Here is a 9,417-nt window from a genome sequence, read left to right as displayed (position 1 = left end):
TCACTCATTCTTTCCACTTTCCTGTAAGTAGTAGAGGGGCATATTAACATAGCCTTCATAAGATGATAGTTCTAAACTTCTGAAATTCTATCAGCCAAAACTGTATGTTTCTGCATATACCACGAGAAGACATTCAATTGACATTTTGATGTAAGAGACATCAATTAAGAAGCCTAGCTTCTTAAGACTTAATATCTCCTATGATTTTGTAATCTAAGCCTATTACAATATAAAATATTTAAGTTTCTATAACAAAATACTAAAAGAAATGAGTAAACAACCATATTGATCATGTTTTATTACCTAATATTTCCTTCTGCTCATTTGTGATTTTCTTATGCTTCAAGGAAAATTCCTATTTTGGTGTCATATTTTCTTATCTAACTATGCAGCCTCAGAATTTATTAGAGCGAGACAACTTGCTGGACATGGTAATGGCTCTGACATGGAAATTGCATGAATGCCAAAACTGGCTTCATTTTTTTGCTTGGGTCTTCATTTTTCTCTCTCAAAGCTTCTTCATAATGTTCTAAGAAGGCACTAGGTTCAGTATTGTTGACTTTGGCCATAAATTCTAATACTTTCATCTTCCTTGCCTCAGCATGGTCTTTGGGACCCCACAGGAACACATACTTTGGTGGATCACTGCCAGCCACCTGCCGGTACTCCAGGTACTTCAGTCTCACGAAATCTTGAGTGATGAGTTTCCTTGGCTCTCTATAGAAGAAGTGCTTCCTCCCAGGGTATAGTCCCATCATCTTTAGGAATTTGCAGATGTCTTCCTCAGTAACAGAGTTACCCCTCATGAAGATCATAGCCAAGAGAGTCATGAGGAGACTAGTTTTGGGTAAACCCCTGCCAGGAAAAATCCTCCCACTGTTGGGGAGTTTCAGTTTACTAACAAGGTTATATAAGTGATTAGTTGAGTCAACTTCTAGCACACCAACTGCAAACACAGTTTCAATGCTTTCTGAAGCCCTCTTGAGTATCTCAGGAAAGTGGCATCGGTACCTTGGGTTAATAACATTTAGAAAATCCTGCTTGGTAATGCGTTGTTTCATTTTAAACTTGTACACTAGGAGTTGTTCCATTAAAGCCACATTCCTATCTAGACAACTGTTGCATGGTTTCCCAGTACAGGGTAGATAGTCTGAAGAATGTGGATTTTCCTCATCTAAGCTATAATCACCCCCATTAAACCTTGCAGTAACAGCATCATTAGAATTAGTGATGAGTTGTACATTACAAGGCCCCTTAGGCTTGCTGTTTGACTCAGAAGACGATAACTTTTCAGAAATGTCCCCAAACACAGAAATCGAAGAATGAGGAGGATTTTCTTCCACTTTTGCATTATCCTGTGTCCCCCTGTGATCTTGAGAATCATCTTGGACATGATACCATTTCTCAGGATTGTGGTGTTTATGCTTCTGACCCCGAGGCATGATGACTGTGGTTAGAGGGAGTGGTCAGGAGCCTAAGTAAGAGTAAAACGGTGGAGTGCCTGATAAATGAGTGATGTTGACAGAGTGTGTGCTTTCAGCATGCAAACTTTACCATATCTTAAAGGAAAAATACATTTGCAGTTTTCTCTGGCGATCTTAAGGAATCTATTGGGATCCTGTTCTCCTCATCACCCTGATGGCCTTTGGAATCTTACAAAGGAATTTGATGGAATCTTAGCCTGCTACCTACAGGTACTGCCTCACCTATTAACAGGTGGCAGGATTTCTATTCTTTTCTGTTGTGACATTACAAATCTCCCTGAACACAGGATAAGGAAAAGAAAGGACCCCTTTAGTTTGACACCATCATTCAAAAGTCTGTAGTGCTAGCTCAAGAGATGAGATTTTCTGTCTTGGCCTCTTTGGTATAACCAGAACTTGCTCAGGATTATTACATAGGCATATATATCTTGAAGACCCCACACCCTCATTTTCATGTGGCTGTGCATTCGGTCTAACGATCTCACCTTCAGTAGACTTGCTCAAAATAAATAGTGGGACTTATAACTTTATAAGCCTACTCTAAGTCTTGAAAGTTCTTGAAAAGCCTGGGCTAGATTATTTATTATACTGTTGATTTATTTAATGTAAATGAGGCCCTCAGTCATTCCTCTGATATCTGGTAGGAGACAAGACTTCTCATAGTGAAGACAAAACTACACAGAGTCTCTCAAAGGTGAGGTGATGAGAAGATATTTTCTGACCATTCTTGTTCTTGTACTCCGAAGGCAGAAAATAAGGAATAGATTCTATGAAGCACTCACTGGTATAAAGTACAGGGTTCTCTCATATGTCAGAACACTCTCAGTGGCTTCTGAACAAACCTGGCAGTATACCCAAGCTGACCTTAATACGCCACAGTAACACTGAAGCTGGGTTCAAACTTTTCTTGTGTCACAATAGAAGGAAATATGTCACATCATGTAACTAATACCCAGGTACTTTGGGACTGCCAGCAAGGGTAGAGCTTTATGTGGTCCTCTCAGGTCAGAGAGTGAAGGGTTATATACATGAGTTTTCCTCATCTAGGCTGTTATCACTCTTATCAAATCTTGTAGCAATAGCATCATCACCTTAACCTCCATCCTTTGTTTTCATAAAGGCCTCCTCCCAATGAGCATGACAAGGTTAGGGCCTTTACCATCACAGTTTTCTGAGATCTATGATTCTCAGAGTGCTATACACCATTCTGTTTTTTTCCTGTTAAGGCAGAAGACATGTTTTTTCCCCTAGTTTCAAGTCTCAAAACCTCAGACAGATATTCTTATTCTCTGACTCTACCACTATCACCAGGAGAAAAGAAAGAAGTCAGAAAATACTAAATAAGCATAGTTTGTCTGGTCCTTCCTGGGATGTTATTAAGATCTGAGGTCCTTTTGTCTCTGTCTTGGACGAGATTAAGCACTCGGTCATGTCTCAGGAATCTTAAATCTTTAAGGGCCCACGTTTCATATTTCTTACTATTCAAATTTATTTTTAATCTGATAAAAAGTTAACACTGTACAGATTAAGGAGGTAATATTTTATTTATGAATATTTATACATGTGGTGTTAAAATGTGATTAAACATATCTGTGTTCTCAAATATACATAATTCATTAGTGGTGAAATAGCTGAAAATTGTTTCTGGTAGCTTTTTCAAATTGCAGTTAATTCTTGTTACCTATAGTCACTCTACCATACAATATACCACTAGAACTTCTTGTTCCTATCTTTAACTTATTGCCCAGTGATCAATCTGCTCTGATCTCTGCCGCCATCTTATAGCACTGCCATTAAAATACCACCATTCTACCCAAAACTTCAACACTTTAAAATTCTATAAATGGCTGAAATGATACAATGCTTGATTGAAACAGGGCAGTGATCGAAAGACAACTCTTTCAATTTCAAGACCCCTATATAGAACACTGTTTTTATGTCACTTAGAAACCTGGACACTGAATATGGGATATCAACCTAAGAGCTTGGCCACACCATTTTCAGGCTGGGAACTGATCCATTCTGGGATCAATATGACTCATTTTATTAAAGGATAGTTGTCTCTTTGATTCTCATTCATCAGAGTCTTTTCAGTGAGTCTTGAACATTCTATGTAAGATTTCCAGGAAAACACATCATTGTTTTTCTGTAGACCTTATAGAGAAGTATACCAAGAATAATATGATGGGAAACTGGGAAAGTTGAGGTAGTAAGCAGGTATCCCAGGACAGGTGCCACATTATCCTATAAAAAGCATGATTGCTTATCCCCTTTATTCACTAGCCAGGCATGGCCTATCATATAACTTCTTAGCAACTATAAATACTTCCTATAAGGAAGGGGCTGAAACTTACATTTGAGAGTCTCTAGTATGCTGAGTTTACTGAAAGTGACTTTGTAGGCAATGTGAATGTTAAACAATTTCTCTGGCTTTTCTTTTAGGGCAAGCTTTATTTTTTTAACTATTTTATTTTAGGCTTTTTGAGACAGGGTCTCCCTGCAGCCCCAGCTGGCCTAGGACTTACCATGTAATCCAAGCTGGTCTTGATCTGAGAACTGTTTGCTTCTGCCTCCTGAGTGCTGAGATTAAAGGTGTGCATCATGAAGCAAACCTTTTTAAGCATCTTACACTGGCCTAAAATTTCTTTTTTGATATACATTTTAATTGAATTTTTGTGCATTTCCTAATATACATTTGATCATATTTAGATGTCCTTCCCTATCTGTACTCCCCCGATAAATCCCCCACTAGTTTTTTTTCTTTTTTTTGCATTCTGTTAATTATGTTAAAGTCTATCAAGTCAAGTTTTGGTTCCCAGATGTCCCTCAATGTGAGTTCATCTACTGTATCCTGTTCAGCCTATCTAGCATCACTCACTTAAAGAAGACCAACTCTCCCTCACCCAGTAGTGCTCAGCTCGCAGTAGTTCCCTGTCTAAGGTTGGGATTTCTTGCCCATTTCCTCAAGTCTGTGCTGGGTTTTTGTCTGGCTTGTTTTTGCATGGGTCTTGTGCATGCTACCACCATTGTTGTATCTTCATATGAACAAGTTTCCAGAAGCCAGGCAGACTCTGTTTCCCTATGGTCATGCACTACCTCTGGCTCTTACAATCTTTCCACCTCTACTTCTTTGATGGTCCCTGAGAGCTGGGTGGGTGAGGTTTAATATAGGAGTTCTATCCAGGGACACATGCTCTACATCACTTCTCTACATTTTTTATCTGAAACATTCCATGTAAGTCAGTCTGGCCTCTACTTCAGTCCTCCTGCCTCAGCCTATCTCTTTATTCATGCTTCGTCTTATATTTATTTTAATTGCTTATTCCTTAAGCTCTGTATTCCAAATCAGTATTTCAAGCTTGAAGACATGCATTTGTCACAAGAAGTATAATTTGATATAATGAATAAAAAGTGAACGACACAGGGTTTGCTTCAGGCTTGGGAAAATGCAGTAGTGTGGGTATGAGAGGAATTCGGAGCTGCTGTCTAGTCAAGCTCTGTCATGTACTAGTCTTAGGAACTTGAAAAAATTTCAAGTTGTTTATGTACATACAAAGTGAATCTGATAAACTCTCATGTAGGGTTTAAGTATGGGTTATAAATCACCTGGCAGAGTGTTAAGTAAAGATTATGTCTTTAAAGAAGAGTGCTTATGATTAACATGATTTTTACTCAACATAGTAACAACTTTCCCTTACAGAATTTAATTGCCTAATATACTAAACAATATGTAAACCTTATAGCATAGATCAGGCGAAACACTGCTCAGCCAGTAAAACTAGAGTTAATGAATTAAATAACGATTTTTACTTTGTGGGATATTTCTTCTCTGGTTATAGGCATATCGATGTTCCTTTTTTGAGTCAAATGACAGCAATCTCCATTATTACTACTTTGAATTGAAAGTATACTTTTTCAGTCCTTTCATCAGCACCAAAATATCAAATCCTCTCTCATTGTTTGACAAACTACTCTCTAAGTAACCTGATTAAAATATCTCTTTAATGGAACAGAACGTGACTCTAATAGCCCATATTGAATGACAGCTCTGTGGCTTCTTAGTATCTCTTATGTAGGGAGTACCGCAAATATTTGTCACAAAATCCTCTGGGTATAATCTGTAGTTTTTACACTGTCTTCACTTGTACTGGGGTAATCACATAGATTCTTTCCTCTCCTGCTCAAAGTGACACTATCGAACCAATAGGCATTGACAAGTCAGGCATTATAGCAGCTCAAAGAGTTCACAGCTTGGTAAGACTGATCACTAATTTTCACCCCCAGTGCATGCATAACACCTTCCAGCATTATGAAAGCTTTCCAGTAGGATAGTTTCCAAACTCATACCTGCTTTATGTGACCGTGTCTTATGAATTGTGTGTTGTCTTCAGTAATATGGTCTTATCATCAAGCTCTGGATATTAACCAAGAGCAATGGCAATAGTATATAATGTTTGGGGGCATTTATGGGATACCCCTGACCAATACGTTAAAATGAGGTACAGCCTATATCTGGCACTGGACTTTTTGATAGCCAGTGGTGTCTGGGAATGACATTGTGCCCCTGCTACAGGGAAACTCCATTTAAACACTTTATATGTATATATTTTAAGAAGCTTCTACAGTGGTAGGTTTCCATAGGGCTCTTTCAAAACACCTTTAGTGTTAGCTATCCCTCCACACACTTCTTCTACTCTGCCTTTTGATCACCTAAACCATTTAACCCTTCCTACTCTGTTATTCCTATTTCCCCCTTCATAGTACCTGTGCTCTAACAACCCTCCCTTATTATCTCCTGTGAGGTCCCTTATCATTTTCCTGACATCTATGGATACATGTTTTAAAAACCTCTGTCTAGGGGATGGAGAAATGGCTCAGTGGTCAAAAGCACTGACTGCTTTTGCAGTGGACCTGGGTTCAATTCACAGCACCGACAGGGTGGCTAACAACCATCTGTAACTCCACTTCCATGGGATTCCAACACTGTCTTCTGACCTCCGTGGGTATTGCACAACATGGATGCACTTACATACATGCAGGCAATACACTCATACACACATAATGCAAATAAACAAAATGTTTTAAAAACCTTCTGCCTAAAGAATCAAAGCTAGTGTCAACATATAAGAGAGAATATGTAGCATTTGTCTTGCTGAGTCTGGGGTACCTCACAGAGAATGATAATCTCAAACTCTATTCATTCCCCTCCAAATTTCATTACACTATTCTTTACAACTTTATGTAATGCATATTATATAAAGTTGTAAAGAACAGTGTATTCATATATATATATGAGACTTAGACTATTTTAATGTCCTATCCTGGCTACTGTGAATAGAGCAGCGTGAAAATGGATGAGCATGTTTCTATAACAGGGGGCTAGAAAGATGGCTCATGGGTTAAGAGCTGAGTTGTTCTTACAGAGGACCTTGGTTCAGTTCCCAACACTTACCTATACAGTGGCTCACAAGTGTCCATAACTCCAGTTACAAGGGATTGGATGCCCACTTCTTCACCTCTTCAGGAAATCTGTGCTCACATACATGTGGACAAAATACTCATACAGATAAAATAAAAATAACTATTTCTAAAGAGAGGGTCCTGGAGAGATGGCTCAGAGGTTAAGAGTACTGGCTGCTCTTGCAGAAGATCCTGGTTCATGACCCACTACTCACATGGCAGCTAACAATTGTCCATAACTCCAGTTCCAGGGGCTCTTACATCCACTCTTTCTTCATTGGGCATTGCACTCAGGGGCTGCACTTACATACAAGCGGGCAAAACACTCATACATATAATTTTTTAAAATATTTTATTTATTAATTTTATTTTATGTGTATGTTATACCTGCGTGTAGGTAAGTGTGCCTGTGTTGTGTAATGCCCATGGAGGACAGAAGAGGCTGTTAGATCCACTGGAACTTGAATTAAGGGCAGTTGTTAGCTGCCATGTGGGTGCTAGGATTCAAACCCAAGTCTTCTGTAAGAACAGTGTTCTTAACCGCTGAGCCATCTCTCCAGCCCCATCACTCGTACATATAATTTTAAAAAATACTGAAAGTATCTCTGTAATAAGACAGAGTCCTTTAGCCAGACTTGGTGTAGCTAGATCATAATGGCAGATCTATTTTTAACTTTTTAAAGAATCTGTGCATTGATTTACATAATAGATCCAACAGTTTGCACTACCATCATCAGTAAGTAATTTTTCCACTTCCCTAACATCCTGGCCAGTATTTGCTGTCATTTGATTTTTTATCTTAGCAACTGTGGTAAGATGAAATCTTAAAGTGGCTTTAAGTTGCATTTGCTTAATGGCTAAGGATATTGAACATTTTAAGAAATATTTCTCAATAATTTTTACTTATATTTTTGAGAAGTCTCTGTTAGGTCTATGCACAATTATTTAATTAGATTGTTTATTTTCTCAATGTTTATTACAACTTACATTCTAATACATTTTGAGTATTCAAATACAAGTTTATTTCAATTAATATTCCAAGCCAAAGTGAAAATAAAGCCAATTTGAATTAAGCTTATTACTTTTATACCACATTTCTAGGAAAAACCACTTTTTCAATGCCAAATAATCTTACGACCTTTATGACATAGTAATAAAGTATTTAAGATTTTCCAAATTTGCTTGGAAATAACCAAAGTCTTAGTCTTAAACTTGACAAATAGCAATGAATTTGTCAGGCAAAATGTGAAGAGAGAGATTACGAATCAAAACAATGCTATGTTAAAGGAAGATTTTCAAAATAGCAAAGAACAAATACATGCAATTTTCTCATGTATTACAGAACAATAAGATACAAACTTTGTAACCTCCAGCCCATAAACTCCTCACTACTTATAAAGCTAACTGGTCTTCAAAGCAGTGAAAACTGTATCTCAAACCCAACTAGTTGTGGGAGGAGCTGTGGTGTTTGGCCCTGGGATGAACCCTCCCACTTGCAGGATTGCCAGGCACAGCTCTAACTTTCCTGGTTGCTCTCTCTTCCTCATGTCTCAGAGCCTCCTCATATAGATTAGGAAAGGATATAGGGACAGTATTATTGATCTTAGTTAAAATTTCCAGGACTTTCATCTTGGTGGTTTCAGCATGGGCTCTGGGACCCCATAGGAACTCATAGACACGGGGATCACTGCCAGGTACCTGGCGGTACACCACGTAATTTTCCTGCACAAGATCTTTGGTGATGAACTCCTTAGGTTCCCCAAATATTATATGGTTCCTTCCAGCATGTACTACAATTACACTAAGGAATTCCCAGACCTGTTCCTCAGTGGCACTGTTACCCTTCATGAAGATCACAGCCAGGAGGGTCATCAGGGGCCCTGTCTTGGGCAACCCAGAATGACCACTCAGACATCCCTCAGTGGATAGACCTAGCTTACCCATTAGTATATAGGTGTGATTTCTGTGATCAACTTCCCTCAAATCTAAGCCAAAGACCAACTCTAGGCACATGGAGATTCTCTTGAGTTCCTTGAAGTGCACCTTGTTCTTCCTGTTGATCACTCTCAGCAACTCTCTGTAAAGGGCTCTTTCCTTTTAAACTTCTCCAGCAGGAACTCCATCAACATGTCAGCCATTCTGGTGAGAGGATCTTTGCTCAGCGACATAAAGAAGGCACTTGTACTTATCTCCTCAGCATCCACAAGAGAACACTCAGCACCTACATTAGAACCCTCAGCACCTGGACCATAGGCTATGCACTCCATTTCTAACTCAGGACAGCCAGGGGATTCATCTGCCTGAGACTCCTGGGGAGTGTAGGCATCAAGAGATCTCGAGGGATCTCCCTCACTAGGAGGAAGGGATGTTGCTTCCTCCTCTTCAGTGGGCTGAGCAGCCAGAACATCCTGACTATCTCAACGTGCCTGTTGACACTTGGCATGGGAGTGGCCCTTGCTCTTACTGCCCCTAG

General features: G+C 39.0%; 1 pseudogene; it reads right to left on the bottom strand.

Moving 5' to 3' along the window:
* Positions 1-404: 404 nt before the first annotated feature.
* Positions 405-9,211, bottom strand: LOC103725412 (annotated as a pseudogene).
* Between the last annotated feature and the right edge of the window lie 206 nt (positions 9,212-9,417).

The sequence above is a fragment of the Nannospalax galili genome, unplaced genomic scaffold, assembly GCF_000622305.1.
Source record: "Nannospalax galili isolate Female #2095 unplaced genomic scaffold, S.galili_v1.0 scaffold7, whole genome shotgun sequence".
In the NCBI taxonomy this organism is placed as follows: domain Eukaryota; kingdom Metazoa; phylum Chordata; class Mammalia; order Rodentia; family Spalacidae; genus Nannospalax; species Nannospalax galili.
The sequence above is the reverse complement of the archived record's forward strand: the minus strand, read 5'-3'. Positions and strand labels throughout refer to the sequence as shown.